At 38.4% G+C, this 14,623-nt stretch overlaps 1 protein-coding gene across 4 annotated transcripts in view; it reads right to left on the bottom strand.

The window, feature by feature from the left end:
• Positions 1–13,119, bottom strand: part of stag2b (STAG2 cohesin complex component b) — a 165,706-nt gene extending 152,587 nt beyond the window's left edge. For 3 of the 4 annotated variants that reach the window (XM_059976954.1, XM_059976953.1, XM_059976957.1), the window contains exon 1: positions 12,849–13,119. The gene's annotated coding sequence lies outside the window, so the exon portion shown is untranslated. Of the gene's footprint in view, positions 1–12,080; positions 12,601–12,848 lie in introns of those variants that run through there. The other variant, XM_059976955.1, reaches the window with a different exon arrangement.
• Between the last annotated feature and the right edge of the window lie 1,504 nt (positions 13,120–14,623).

The following is a 14,623-nucleotide window of genomic DNA, read 5'->3' as shown; positions in this document are numbered from 1 at the left end:
ACGTTTAATTTAAGATCTCCTCTCACGTTTCAATGAAAGGTTTGACCATGACTTGGTGATTAGTGACAAATGCGTGTTGCAACAAGTACTGCAGCTCAATGACTGATGACTTGCAGGCCATTATCTTAACCAATGGGTCTAAAACTGATCCAATTTCAGTGTAAACAGTTCAAGCAAAGCTACATGGTTGCCCCAAAGCTTCTCTCTATCTTTTTTTCCCACTGCAATTACTTCACTTCCAATAAGCTTCCCTCTGAGCTAGTTTATAGGACGTCAGTATATATCATCTGCACACCAGAAACTAAACCAACCAACAAAGGCACAATATAGTCAACCATTATAAAGGTGAAGACAGAACTAAAGTTAATCAAAGTGCAATCATTATAATTTATTAAGTGTTTGAAGAGATGATGTACTGAATTGCTGGTTAAATAAAACTTTAAAGAACAGTGAGGGAACTGAAATAATAAGGATCGAAGAGAAGCTGCAAAGGCATTTAAACATCACAATTCAAAACCTAATATTTGCTGCTGTTCCCAGTAATGGACACGGACAGAAATAAACGTGGAAGCACTTGTCATATCAAATCTCAATGAAGCTGCGCCTCACTTTTACCTTTTGCATCAATCAACTAATGACAAAGTGTGTCGTGTCTTGGATTTACATACGACTGTCTGCTTGCACTGCACTAACACTACAGTCTGCCTTCTGTTACCACACTTCCCTTGTACTACTTCAATGTACCGATGAGCTGACACGATGTTTATAGATGACATGCAAAACAATTTTTCACTGAAGCTTGGTAGAAGACAATAATAAAACAATTTTAATTTACTGTCGCACAATTCTTAAGCTGCAAACCTTAATAGCAGTGAACAATTCTGTAATTTTAAACTAAATGAATTTCAGTGGATGACAGCAGCTGCTTGATTACTCAAATTCAATCAGATTTGTAACCAGCATAAAAACAATACAAGCTGAAAGCCTTCGAGAAATGAACACCGACATCTGAACACATTTCTACAGAAATTCTCGGAGTTAAACAAAGAAGTCTTGGCTTTTAAGTACACTGCAATTATTTGGCAATTATTCTTCCTAATCAAAAGGGAATCCTCTATAATGTCATAAGTGACAATTCCCACACTCAAAGCTCCTACTTCATTCTCACAAGCAGTATTCATTTACACATTTCAACCACACATTCAGGTAGCCAAAATCTAAGTACAGTTAACAACTCCTGAAATTCTTTAAGTAATCCAAGGGGCTACCAACACCAAAAAAAATTGCTAATGCTCAAGATCTGAATTAAACATAGAAGTTGAAAATAGAGCATATCAAAATACATCCCTAAAAAGTAAAACAGTGGGAATGTCCTTAATCAATGGCCTTGCAGCAAAACTACTTACCGCATGATGCTTATATCTTTTGAATTTGTATCATGCATTGTAATAATAGAATAAGCAATGTCACACAGGCCTCTCTTGAATGATGCTAGGTTCAAATTCTGGAAATACATTACAACTTGGAAATTATGAAGATTGTTCTGCTTAGCATTAATGCAAAGAGAATAAATGTAGTATAAATTAATCCAACTTCCCAATAACAATGACTTAGGTTCAAGAACAACAAACAACATTCAGGTGTTTCTTTGCCAAGACATTAGCATTCTTGAGGATTTATCCTCATCTTGCAAGCAAAGCACAAAATCTAAAATGTATGAATTGTCAACATGCAACCTCCAAATGATTCAAAAAGCACATATACAATTTAAAAGCAGTAAATATCTATATTGTCACCAGTATGGTAATGAAAACAATGGTTGTGGAATGAATGAAGACACAAGTTAACATTGGAAAGGTAGGAAGATAAAACCCTAAGGCATGGATCCAAAACAGCCTACATAAGACACACAGATTCAAGTTGGCACTTGGCACTGGTATGGAATTTTCCTTATTTCACTGGAGTGCATGTTAGCATCAGCCACGCAGGCCAGCTTTTTGAAATGCCAAGAGACATCTCTTCCTCAATTACTGTAAAACTGCTATTCAGTGACTAAATAATCAGAGTACCACGTGAACAAGACCTCACGTACATGGAAGATCTATTCCCAGTGCAAACTTGTTCAGTCCAAACACTAATGACTCACAAGTGATCCATCCTTGAATCCACTGATGCAAGTATAATTATCACTGTTGAAAGGCTACTCTTATTTGGTACAAAGTCATATGTGATGACATAAACAAGTTGGATGATTAGTTTAAAGTATAAATTAAATATCAGCAAGGCAGTTTTGAGTACATCTTATTTCCAGTATACAAATGCCTATTGAAAAATATAAATTAATAATATCACAGTCAATTATGTACAGCTAATTCATCTTACCAATGCTCTTTAAAAAACACAAATAAACAGAAATCACATAAGAAAGCTAGCTAAAGACCCAACAGCCTTCTCAGAAGGCAGGGTTCTCATAGGAAGAAGGTAGTACAATCCTTTCAGTCCCACACTGAGTAACTGACCAACTGGCACCACTATTCATTCATTCAGCACACACCAAAACTCATCGGTGTCCAACATAACTCAAAGCACATGGTCACAAAACCTATGGCCAATGCTGTCTTCACTACTCCTAATATTGAACCATATCTCTCCCTCTATTAGAAGGGAGATTTCAACCAGCGAGCTGCTCAAGAAGATGAATGCAAAATTGATCTGTCAGTATTCAGTGCACTTTTCAGCCCACCAGCTTCATGTCTCACATCACAAGACTATTGTGATGAAGGCTACCATAACAGAGCATAACATAAGAGACTAGCATAACAAAACTACATCCTATGCAGCATAATCTGAAATATTCAGGTCATTCTATCATAACTGTTTGTAGAAGAAAAATTCTCAGAGGGAACTCAAAACACAATTTGCCATTAAAATTTAGAATAACTTAACATCTACTCAACAAAACAATTTTCTAACAAACATTAATCATGTTATTTTGTCATTAGCCTCATTATTTTCAGAAGTTCTCTAAAATTTGGACCACCAAGGTAGATCTTTTATTTAGAAGTTAACCTATTTGGGACTGCTCACTCATCCAGAAACAACATTTCTCCATTTTTAAAATAGATGGCATTGAAAGGGCATATATTGCAACTATAAAACTTAGCCATGGTCATGTATTAACATCTAGCATTTTAGTCACATTTCTTGCATTACTAATTTTACTATACTGTATCCAGTCAGAACTGCTTCAAACAATATGCTCTTCAAATCGAAATTTCATAGCCTTTTCCCTTTAGGGGGATAAATTGCCTTCCCAGTTTGCACCATTATAAAACTTCTTAAATCTACATGTAGTTTCAGGCATACATAACTGCATCACCAAGCAGTCTTGTGATTTTTTAAAAACATATTCTTTCTTCCACATTGCTCAGCAAAACTTTTTGCTTCTAATTGCTGACATACAGATGCCTCATTCAATAAAAATCGAAGTGGCAGGACATGGGAACTGTTGCATTTGAAGTAATCAGTGCAAAACAAAAACTAATCCTCCCTGACTCTTAATTAAACATTATCTCCAATTCCAAAATAAAATCAGTATTTTATCTGCATAACCAATCTTGGTAAACACAGAAAGACAGAGATCAATGGCATCAAAACACAAACTACACAGCTGTTTTATGCCAAAAAGCAACAGAGCAATTGAAGATCCTCCTACTTGCCCTTGCATGCTACTAGTAATCCAGGGAATCACAAGTATGCCGAGTTAAATAACTGGCTATCCCAAACATCAATATTTATTCATGGCACAGAGGAAGAAATTAGCCCACAATGCCCATGCCAGCCATGAAAACATGATCCAAGCTAATCCTATTAATGCTGGTCATATTTATAAAGGCCGAGATACATGTTCTGATGCAATGATTCCAAGGACACGGATTCCTGTCAATCTTGCATTTACATACATACTTGATTGCATGGCCATAAACAAGAAAAGTCCAATTTTCTTTACCCGCAGCCCAAATTGACTGAAACAATCAAAAACTTGGAAAACTGCTTTGAAGAATTATGGGCCCCTCAAAAGTTATTACATATTTAATCTGCCAATTCCTTGTGCAATTCCAAATTAAAGACAAGCAGCTTTTGTAATGTTATGAAATAACAATGCTGGAGTACTGCATAAGCAGAACCTACTATGGATCACTGACAATACTCAGCTAAATATTTTACTTAATGCTTGTTAAAATGCTCCATATACATCATATAAAGACATGCAAAGAATTTTGGTGTCTCATAACAGACTATGTTGCTTTAATGGCCAAAATTTAATAACCATAATTATGTAAAAAACAAATGAGATTCTTAAAATGAAAAGTTCTATTTACTGATCGGTAAATTTATTTTTCCAAATACAGTGCATCACTTCTGGAACTGGCTTGTTCTTGTCCAGATGCACAATAAACTGTAGACAAAATTATTATTAGAAGTGTAGAAACAGGCTCTTCAGCTCACCACATCAACCATGAAGCATGCATGTTAACACCATAGTTAATATCCTTCCCAACATCCTCAAGTTTCACTCACAGACACATTATGAGCAACTGAGACTGGTAAACTAACCGAAGTAAATGCAATTTTTTAGAATATGTAAGGAAATCAAAACAACCAGAGGTAAAACACACAGTAAAGACAGCACCAGAGTCAAGATTGAATCCAGATTCAGTCCACATACAATGTCACCTTACGGCTGATACAAACCATGACCTTTACAAGCTGAATTATGGACCAATGACAGGCAGGAAATATTGAAAAACACAAATAAGCATCTTTTGTAGCAACATGAATTTACAACATGCCATTCCACTTGCTACCATTAAAGTCAAACTTTTTACATAAAGACAAAGAACATGAAAAAATTGAGTACTTTTTAAAATGATGCATCTTCCTAATGGGCAAATGAATTGTTGTGTTGAGCCACATGACTGATCAGAAATGTGCAAAATAGATCTTTAACTAGCCTGTAATATTGATAACTTCAAGTATCAGCACTTGAGCTCGACTGCGGCACACTCAATGTCAACAAAACAAACTTCTGGGCTGCAGTCATAGACTGGATGCAAGATTCTCTTTCAACACCTGATGATGTTAATTTCTGCAGCAGATAAAGCAACCTGCATCACATGATAAATTGGATCCAGAGTCTTCCAAACAAAGTGAGAATGAGTGAGTGCACGTGAAAAACACCAATCAGATGAGATGGCAGTGCTTTCAGCAGCATGACATTCTACAAACAAAGTGTCCAAGGTTCAAATGCCGATCTTTACCCTGCTGATTTTAGTTTACAAAGCACTGAAATCAAAGTATAATGTAGTTTCCAAGCTCCCAGGTTAACCATTCAGTTAAACAGTGATCACTTGATTATGTTATTGCTCTAAAATAATATGTACAGTGATCACAGATGCCAGAGCTGTCGGGGAGAGTTTAAACTAATTTGGCGGGGGGGGGGGGGGGGGGGGAACCAGAATAATAGGGCTGAGGATTGGGCAGTCAATGCAGTGTATAGCAAGACTGTGAGTAAGGACAGGCAGATGATAGGGCAAAATTACATTTATCACCCTTTTTGATTTTACCCCATGTGACACTCAACTGGATGAGCTGAAGTGTTATATATAGAGGCAATATCTAAAAGGGTGATGACAACATGACCGATGCTCTTATATATGAATGTAGACAGTATACAGAATAAGGTAGATGATCTTATAGCACAGTTAGAAATTCAGGTATAACACTAGACACTGATTGGTAACTGAAAGGAAATCATAATAGGGAGCTGAACATACAAGGACACACAATATATAAAAGGGGAAGGCAGGTGTGCAGAGAGGGTGCTGTGGCTCAGTTGGTTAAAAAATAAAATAAAATCCTCAGAAAGAGGTGACATAGATCAGAACATATTCAATCGTTGTGGGTAGAGTTAAAAAAAACTGCAAGGGTAAAAAGACCCTTATATACAGGCCTCCAAACTGTAATCTAGATGGGGGTACAAATTATAATGGGAGACAGAAAAGGCAGGTAATAAAGGCAATGATACAATATTGATAAGGGATTTCAAAATGCAGATAGATTGGGAAAATCATGTTGAGCTGAATCCCAAGAGAGGGAATCTATAGAATGCCTACGAGGTAACTTTTTGGAGCAGTCTGTGGTTGAGCCAACTAAGGGAAAGGCAATTTTAGATTGGGTGTTGTGTAATGAACCAGACTTGATTCGGGCATTTAAGGCAAAGAACATTGAGGAGACGGTGATCATAATATGATAGAGTTCACCCTGCAGTTTCAGAAGGAGAAGCTAAAGTCAGATCTATCAGTATTATAGTGAAGTAAAGAGAATTACAGAGGTACGAGAGAGGAGCTGATCAAAGTTAATTGGAATGGAACACTAGCAGGCATGATGGCGGATCAGCAATAGCTGCAGTTTCTGGGAACAATTCTGAAGGCGCATAACAGATACATCCCAAAGAAGCATCGAGGACAATGACAGAAGACAAACTGGCTTTCAGTTCACTTCTCCATTTCAGCCAAAACACCCCCCCCCCCACCCCAGCCCATCTGTCTGCCTTATTTCTCATGGATACCATCAAGTGCATGGTGCAGAGGAGTAGGGTCCTTGCCACTAAATGCAGGAGTAATTGTTGCCCTACAGCCATGGGGCTCCTGGACCATTTCAATAGCCTCAGTGCTGAACTGACTCGAAGGCTGTGGGCTCATTTTCTGAAATTCTGCAGTTCATTTGAGCATATTATTTCTTTATTTGGTTGTTTGCACAATTTATTCTTTTTTTGTATATTGGATATTTGTCAGCCATTGTTATGTGGGTTTTTTCGTGGATTCCATTGCGTTTCTTTGCTTTGTTGGCTGCCTGCAAGATAAATCTCAAGGCTGTATACGATATACGTACTTGATAAAAAATTTACTCTGAACTTTCATTTGTCAGTTAATAAACCACAAAGCCAGCCTTTATGCAGCACATGCAACTTAGATCATTAGCTTTTTAATTTGAGGTGACGATCAAATTTCCAACACAAAACAGTTCTCGGCCCGAAACGTCGACATCGCTTCTCCCTATAGATGCTGCCTAGCCTGCTGTGTTCTACCAGCATTTTGTGTGCGTCAGCATTTAAAGCAGTGTGCCATATTATTAACTATAATGGTATTATCAACTATATTATCAGAGCCAAAATTCATCTTTAAATATTTATATGCTTATCCACAATTATCAGATACTTAAAACTACCTGTTCCGAACTCAATAGATTCATATATATTTATAAGGTTCTGTGTCAATTTGTATGCCAATTTATCATTCTGTTCTCAGTGCAGAACAAACCTTTAAAGAGAAAGGGTTTCGTGTTCTGAATTAAATGTTATCAGTCCATTGCTACAATTATGTTCAAAGCCTCTGGAGCAGGGGTTTGCCACATTTTATGCCATGGGCCAATACCATTAAGCAAGGAGTCTGGGGACCCCAAGATAGGATCCCCTGCTCCTGAGCCAGAAGATGCAGAAGACCAATAATATCCCCCACACTGAGTGCATATTGGTTCTCTAAATATCTAGCAGCATGTCACTGCCCATACTTATTCACATATTGAGGATGGAAACCAATCTTGAGCAACAACTGATTATCCAACCAACACAAACAAAATATAATCCCCTAAAGATAGACAAGCAATCTGAAAGATTGTGACAGAGTCTGGTTGGACAAGATGCTAAGCACTACATTCTGTTCTGAAGACAGCACTCCAAAGATACTTTGCCCTCAGACAGAAGCACAGATTCAAAGGGCAAGACTTTGTGGGTTGAGTTCTGAAAACAAGTTGTACAGATGAGGCCTGTACTTCCTCAAATATCGAGTACATATCTGAGAGTTTTAGGAATTAGGTAGAAGATACTGTAGTCATTAAAAAATTATCTACTCGAGTATAGGGGTGAAGAACTTTTGAAAATAGAAATATACATAAAAGATCCAGGAAACAAGGCTCTTATTAGAGAAAAAGCATGTTTTATCATAATTTTATTTCTTCCCCCCCCCCCCCAACACAGGTGTAGAAAGGTGAAGAGCAATGAGAAGAGGGGAGGAATGAAGTTTCTTATGCAGTAATTTATGCAACGGCTATGATCAGAAACTGCTCACATTAGAGTCCAGTCCAGGAAGTTGTAAAGTGCCAGTGTAAAGATGAACTATATTATTCCATGAGCTTCTAATGCAATGATACTCAAGTAACAGTACTTCATTATTTGAACAAGCACTTTACAATCAAACTTACCATCTACAACTTCAAATCTTAATCGTTAGTTCTTTGGATCTTCTAATTCTGTCCATTCTTTAAATCTCATCCTTCCTGCACTGCTCTGTACTTATTCAACCCAATTATAATCACAATTCCCCTACAGATGCTGCATTCTTTGCTCGCTTATTTTCCATTTTCTCATTTCATGAAACAAGACTGATTGCCAGTGATATAAGAAAGCAATAAGGCCTGAAACTGGAATGACCATCCTTGAGTGAGAACAACAAATAAAATTCTCTGACAGACTACATTTCATTAGTGAGAAAATCTTGAGGGAAAAATAGGAACATGAGGGTAAATCAAGTGAGAGTACATATCTATTAAGATCTAATAACTGGCAAAACAAGTTCAGGATCAAGCCATATTCCGATGTTTCTCATAATGTAAAGGACTGCAAAAAAAAACACAAGATATTACCTGCAGTGCAAGAGATACTATTACATCATCTGTCATTTGTTTCATCTGCTTGGCACACTATAGCTAAGAAATTGAAAGAAATGAATCAGGCTATCAGCTTGCACCATTAGAAGGACAGCAACATCTGGAGAATGCATATGCATAGTCAAATACAAAGTTCTCAGTGAATCCCTCTTTCAGACAGCACCCATCTCTATTATCCCTAGCATAGTCAAAGTAACCAAGTTAGCAAAAATTAAGCACTGTGAACTATTTTTTTCCTTTTCAAAACTGAAAACAGTGACATAACATAAAGAAAACTTAATAGCATACCAAGTCATCTTAATGCTAAACAAATCTGACCATGTTCATGTGGACTTACATTCCCTATAAATATTTCAAAACTCTACAAACTTTGTCTTTATGCTTAGGATTTTAGTTTTTACCTTAATATCTTTACTTGTTTCTCTTTATTTCAACGAACCCGGAATGGAATAATCAGGACATTCAAATTGAGGTGTTTAACCTTCATTGAGAATATAGGTGGCAGAGAACACTTAGGAATTAGGCAAAGGAATGAACTAAGAATTCATTGGAGACTTCTGACAGAATGAACACAATTCTGCTGCTGTTCTAGAGACGTTGTAAGTATTTCTAACTTTAATTTCAGAATTAGTACTTTTACTTGCAGTACCCACAGGCTAAAAAAAAAAATTTGTGGGATGACAGACTAATGCACTGAGCACTGAGCACTGGTCCTTTGGAAAAAGCAGGGAATAGTGAGGAGTCACCTGGTCAGAGACGATAATGAGAGGCTGTTTACTATGGCAGAGGGTCATGGAGGACTGACACACGGAATTTTTTTTTCCCTTATTGCAGGAATTTAGTAATTTAGTGGAGAGAGGTTCTACAGTGGCCTTCAAGAAATAAGTGAATAAATGTATGAAGAAAAAATTGCAAAAGTTTGGAAAAAGAGCCAGGATGGAGAACTTGAGTTGTTTAGATGAAAACCTGGCATGGACACAATGGAACAAATGACCTTCCTGTGCTGCAACATATTTAGAAAATTGTGACGGTAAATAACATTACACTACTCTAAAACACAGCTAAGAAATGTCTATCAATTTTTTGGGAGGGTAGGAGTAAAAAAAGTGTTAGGACAGCCTCATAAGCCTTCCAACAAGAAATTTTCACACATTACAAACTTGGTGGAGGGCACATCACATTCGGACATCTAAATTAAAATGTTCACTTGCTCAAGCGATATTTAGATTTGAATGTTTGAGAATTGAATCACATTAATTGCTGAAACTAGTCAAAAGGAAATAGGGGTTGTTCAATTTGTGCCTGAGTAATTCCAACCAACAACAAACAAACAGCAACTTTCAGATATGGAGCAGTTGACCAGATTGTTGCAGATCATTGAAAAGTCTGGCAAAAGGCCACAGAAAACAATCATTAAGGGAGACAAACAGACAGGCACGTTGTCACAGAAGGAGGAAACGAGCAAAATACCCAAAGATCCAACTTCATTAAAGATCCAATAGGCTATATCAAGATCCACATCTAGTTGCTTCCATCAATGAAAAGTGCCGCAACAAATCAAGTAATATTTGGCGTGCAACATATCTACAAAATCTGCTTCACCTCCTAATCCATCAGTTGTTATTTTCTCCATCAGTTAATTACTACGTATGTTTCCAATCAATCTCAACGATATTCCTACTCAGAGACTTCTTTCTACTCTTAAAATCATTCATATTTCTTCTGATACCACGTACATCCCTCATAATTTTGTCTCTTGTTCAGTTCTTGCGGTCAAAGTCACCTTACATACTGTAGTTCCAGAGTTCAAAGTCAGGCAGCAAACGAGGGGCATTGTCTAATAGTTTTAAACTACTTTCATCACATTGAGAACTGGACAAATTATCAATGACTTTTAAAAAAAAATTTACTCAATAAAACCAAGTGCAGCTTATCTGATCATCTCATCAATCAGTACGGGAGACACTACTGCAACATAAAATAGCTTGTACCATAGACAGCGTTAACAAAAGATACATCAGCGTTAACAACCCAGAGCAAGATGTTCAGCCAAATTAACTATCATTGGCTGACAAATTTAACCCGAGGGAGTCAGCGTTCAGTTTACCACTTCCCGTTCAGCTTCTTAGTATTGTAGTGACGTCATGTAAAGGAGTGCTGCTCGAGAACACCAAACAGCACAAAATATCCACAAGGTGTAAAACTAAACTGACACAGTCCCCTTCGAATTATATCTACAGGATGCGATTTATTATCATATTCTATTCTAACAATGTAATGGTTGCAAGTTAAACAAAACAATTCGAAATATTAATGTAGGTTCAGTCTGGATCAAAGGCTTATGATGCTTTTCCAGATACTGTACCTGAATAATATCTCAGTAATTTGACCGCAACAAGTTACATACAGCAGACATCCACCTTTGCGAATTACGCAAATGTAAATAAACTTAGAAGCAATGTCAGATTTTACGGACCCACACACAAAGTTCAGCAAGTTTGAACCAAAGACAGAAACTTACACACGAGAATATTTACCATAACGATCAGTGGCATGGTACTGTGGCGTTTTCCCATAAGGATATTGCAGTTGCAAACTATACTTCTTTGCAAACAGTATATCCAAATAAGAACCACCGAATCTGCTTTAACACCTTGTTTGATACGTTTACTTGTAATCACGAGCACAACACCGAACCTAATCGACAACACGCATAAATGTTTGCAGCCACTTGTTTTAATAGGCACAGCTACCGCCAGGATTAACATACAAAAGTTGTAACAACCAACGGACGTAGAGAGTCTGTCCGCTCTCTGACTCGCTTTCATGGTGGACTTGGAAAATTGAGAACATTTAAAAGTGTAGGTATTAAACAACCTGTAATCAACAGTTCATCGAAATCGCTGGAAAAAAATCAGCCAATTTACAGTGCGACATGCCTTTCGACATGTTGGATTTGCAAAATAAGAGCCAAATTAACAGTTAACAAGCAGTCGAGTTAGTTAAGCACTTCCCACGAAATAAACAGATCAGATACAACAGGGTGTGGCTAAGAAATTACAGGGTGATTTATGGGAATCTGTTTACAGTCAGTTGTTTTTCTGCAAACAGAAAACCTCTAAGAGTTAAAGTTTAAACGGATAGTAGGCAGATGGGTTAACAAAAGTGTCCAGAAAAGATTTTAGTCGGAGAACTGCGAGATAATGAAACGAAGTCCCGAACTCTGGTGGATTAATAATGTCTTCTCTTTCGCTCACGCCAAGTGTTTACAACATTGTCACATGGAAGCGGACCTGAGCACAGCCGTTCTTACTCCACGAGAGTCTTTAAATCCCTTCCAAAGCCGAACAAAACTCGCCAAAATAAAGATTAAACGCGCTCATTTTCCAACAAGTTAGAATTAACGAGTTGGATCGGCCCTAGACCGAAAGCTTTTCGTTTCATTTCCGATAAGGAAGTGATTCTACAAAAATCGTTGGGTGTCCTAAAAATAATCCCGTTTTCGTCGGTACAAAAAAAAAGCGCCGAGTTGTCCTTTTCAATCCCCCTCCCCGAAAAAAACAGCGGTGCGGGGACAGTGAAATGTTGGCGATGTTGATTTAGGGAAATAAAAGTGGCGCCAAAAAGTCTCGACTGTGCCGTCGCCAAATTGTGCCTTAAAAAGAGAGAGAGAAAAAAAATCCCTATCGAAGCTGTTTGTTTTCTCTCCTCTCCGAGGGAAGCGAGCGAAAACCCCCGCGGCTCGAAAGCAGAGCCGCCGGGCTGGCGGCGGGGCTGCGTGCCCCCTGCTCCTCCCTCCATCTTCCCTCCTCGGCCGGGGCGGCGGGTTAAATAAAAACAAACTGGGACTGGACTGGGGTGGGGAGGGGAGAGCCGGTGGGGGGAAGGAGGAAGGACGGGCCCTGCTCGCCTCGGCCCAGGCGGCCTGCCGCTCAGCGCGGCCTCCATTTTGCGAACATAGGCCACGAACAACAACGCAGCGCACTCCGGCCCTCCCGTAACTTTTTTTTTCTAGAATGTTCTCCACTATTTCTCTCTCCACAACAAAATCGTTTCCTTACCTTTTTTCCTCCTTTAAAAAAAAATTCCACAACTGTTGTACTCCGTTTTACCCCTCCCCCGCGGCTCTCGATGTTTATTTACGTCCCGTGGCTCGGGCAGGTGAAGCCGTGCCCACTCAGACCGCCTGTCACTCGCTCGGCTAAAGTGCTTGTTGTTTTTTTTTACTGATTTTTTTAATTTTTGGGGGGAAGCGGCGGTTGATGTCGTTGCGCTCACTCCGACTGAAGGTGAAGCTGCCATCTGGCGGACAAAGGGCAGCCGAGGCGAGCCGCTGCGCCCTCTAGCGGCGGCACGGGGATAAACAGCAATGTTGTTGCCTTCCGGCCAGCCGGCACCCCCTATCGGCGGCCCCCCCTCCCCCAATCCCGCTCTCCCGGAGGAGGCGTCTTGCGCTCCTCCTACCGGATGGAGGGCGCAACTACAAGTCATTTCATGCCTAACCCGAACTGGGAAACAAATAATTCAGCTGGAACGAGTCCGGAAATGGGTTTGAACTGTAAATAAAATTGGCTGTTGTCAGTGGCAGTTAAAAATACAGCAACTTGATAATTCAACAGGCAGGTAACCCTACTTCGATCATTATATGCCAACTTCAAATACCACTATTTCCACGACCAAAATGCAAGATTAAATCATTTGATCAAAATGCATTACAGAATTACTTACCATCTGTAAGAATTAATGACTGTACTATTTCCAAAGTGCCTGAAGACATCTTCAGTTGTGATTGGACAAAAACAGATGGTGTGAAATGGCAGTTAAAAACTAAGCTCTGAATACTTATGTTAAATGGCCCTCACTCTTCATAAATACTACCTGATATGATTATTTTCAGCATTTGCAATTTTAGCATTGAGATGAGCTTATTCCCCAAAAGGAATGTGCAAACAAATCAATATAAATAAAACAACTGCGTTCACTATGCACCATACAGATTAACAGTTTAAATTTAAAGATGTTTTCAACAATTACAATAAATGTTTATATCCATTGAGAATACTATAATCAAGAGAAGGGAAAAAATTCATTTGTTCAAATAATGCAGAACATGAATAAAATATTCTTGGGCTTACAGCCAGGTACAGGTATTGATTATAACCAATGTTTTGATGACATAATCCGCCATCTTCAAGAAGGCTGGAAACTGAGAAGAGTTGATTCATTATGTTCACTGGGAAAACACCAAATCCTTTTAGTACAGAACATTTCTGGGGACAAAATCAAAGAAAATAAGGAATAGGGGCAGAAGTAGGCCATATACACCCTGAATCATGCTATATCATGGCTGATATTCAACTTCATACTCTATTCCTGATTATCCATATGTCTTTGCAATCCATCACAATGACAATAATCAACCAAGACAGTGTTTGTCCCTCCTGTTTGTCATGCTATCTCATATTAGCTACAACTCACCATACTGGTGCACATGACAATGAATTCAACTTGACATGGTCCTCCAGGATAAAGGATTCCACAGATACCCTTCATTTCAGTCCTAAACCTATCCCTTATTTTAAGAACTTACCTTGTTTACATCCTGAAATGCAAACTAATTATCACTTCAGTTATTACTTCACTTCATTCCACAAGTATTTCAAGATGACCCTCAATTTTGACATGATTTCTTGCACTGTTACAACAGAACTCAGAGGTTCAAGGAACATGTCATGGTAACGGTCTTGCACCAAACAAATGTTTCTGATGAAAGTCATTGACCTAAGGCATCAAACACTTCTTCACAGTAGAACTATCCACTTATTCGCCGTTTTCT

This window comes from Hypanus sabinus, chromosome 8, assembly GCF_030144855.1.
Source record: "Hypanus sabinus isolate sHypSab1 chromosome 8, sHypSab1.hap1, whole genome shotgun sequence".
NCBI lineage: Eukaryota > Metazoa > Chordata > Chondrichthyes > Myliobatiformes > Dasyatidae > Hypanus > Hypanus sabinus.
The sequence above is the reverse complement of the archived record's forward strand: the minus strand, read 5'-3'. Positions and strand labels throughout refer to the sequence as shown.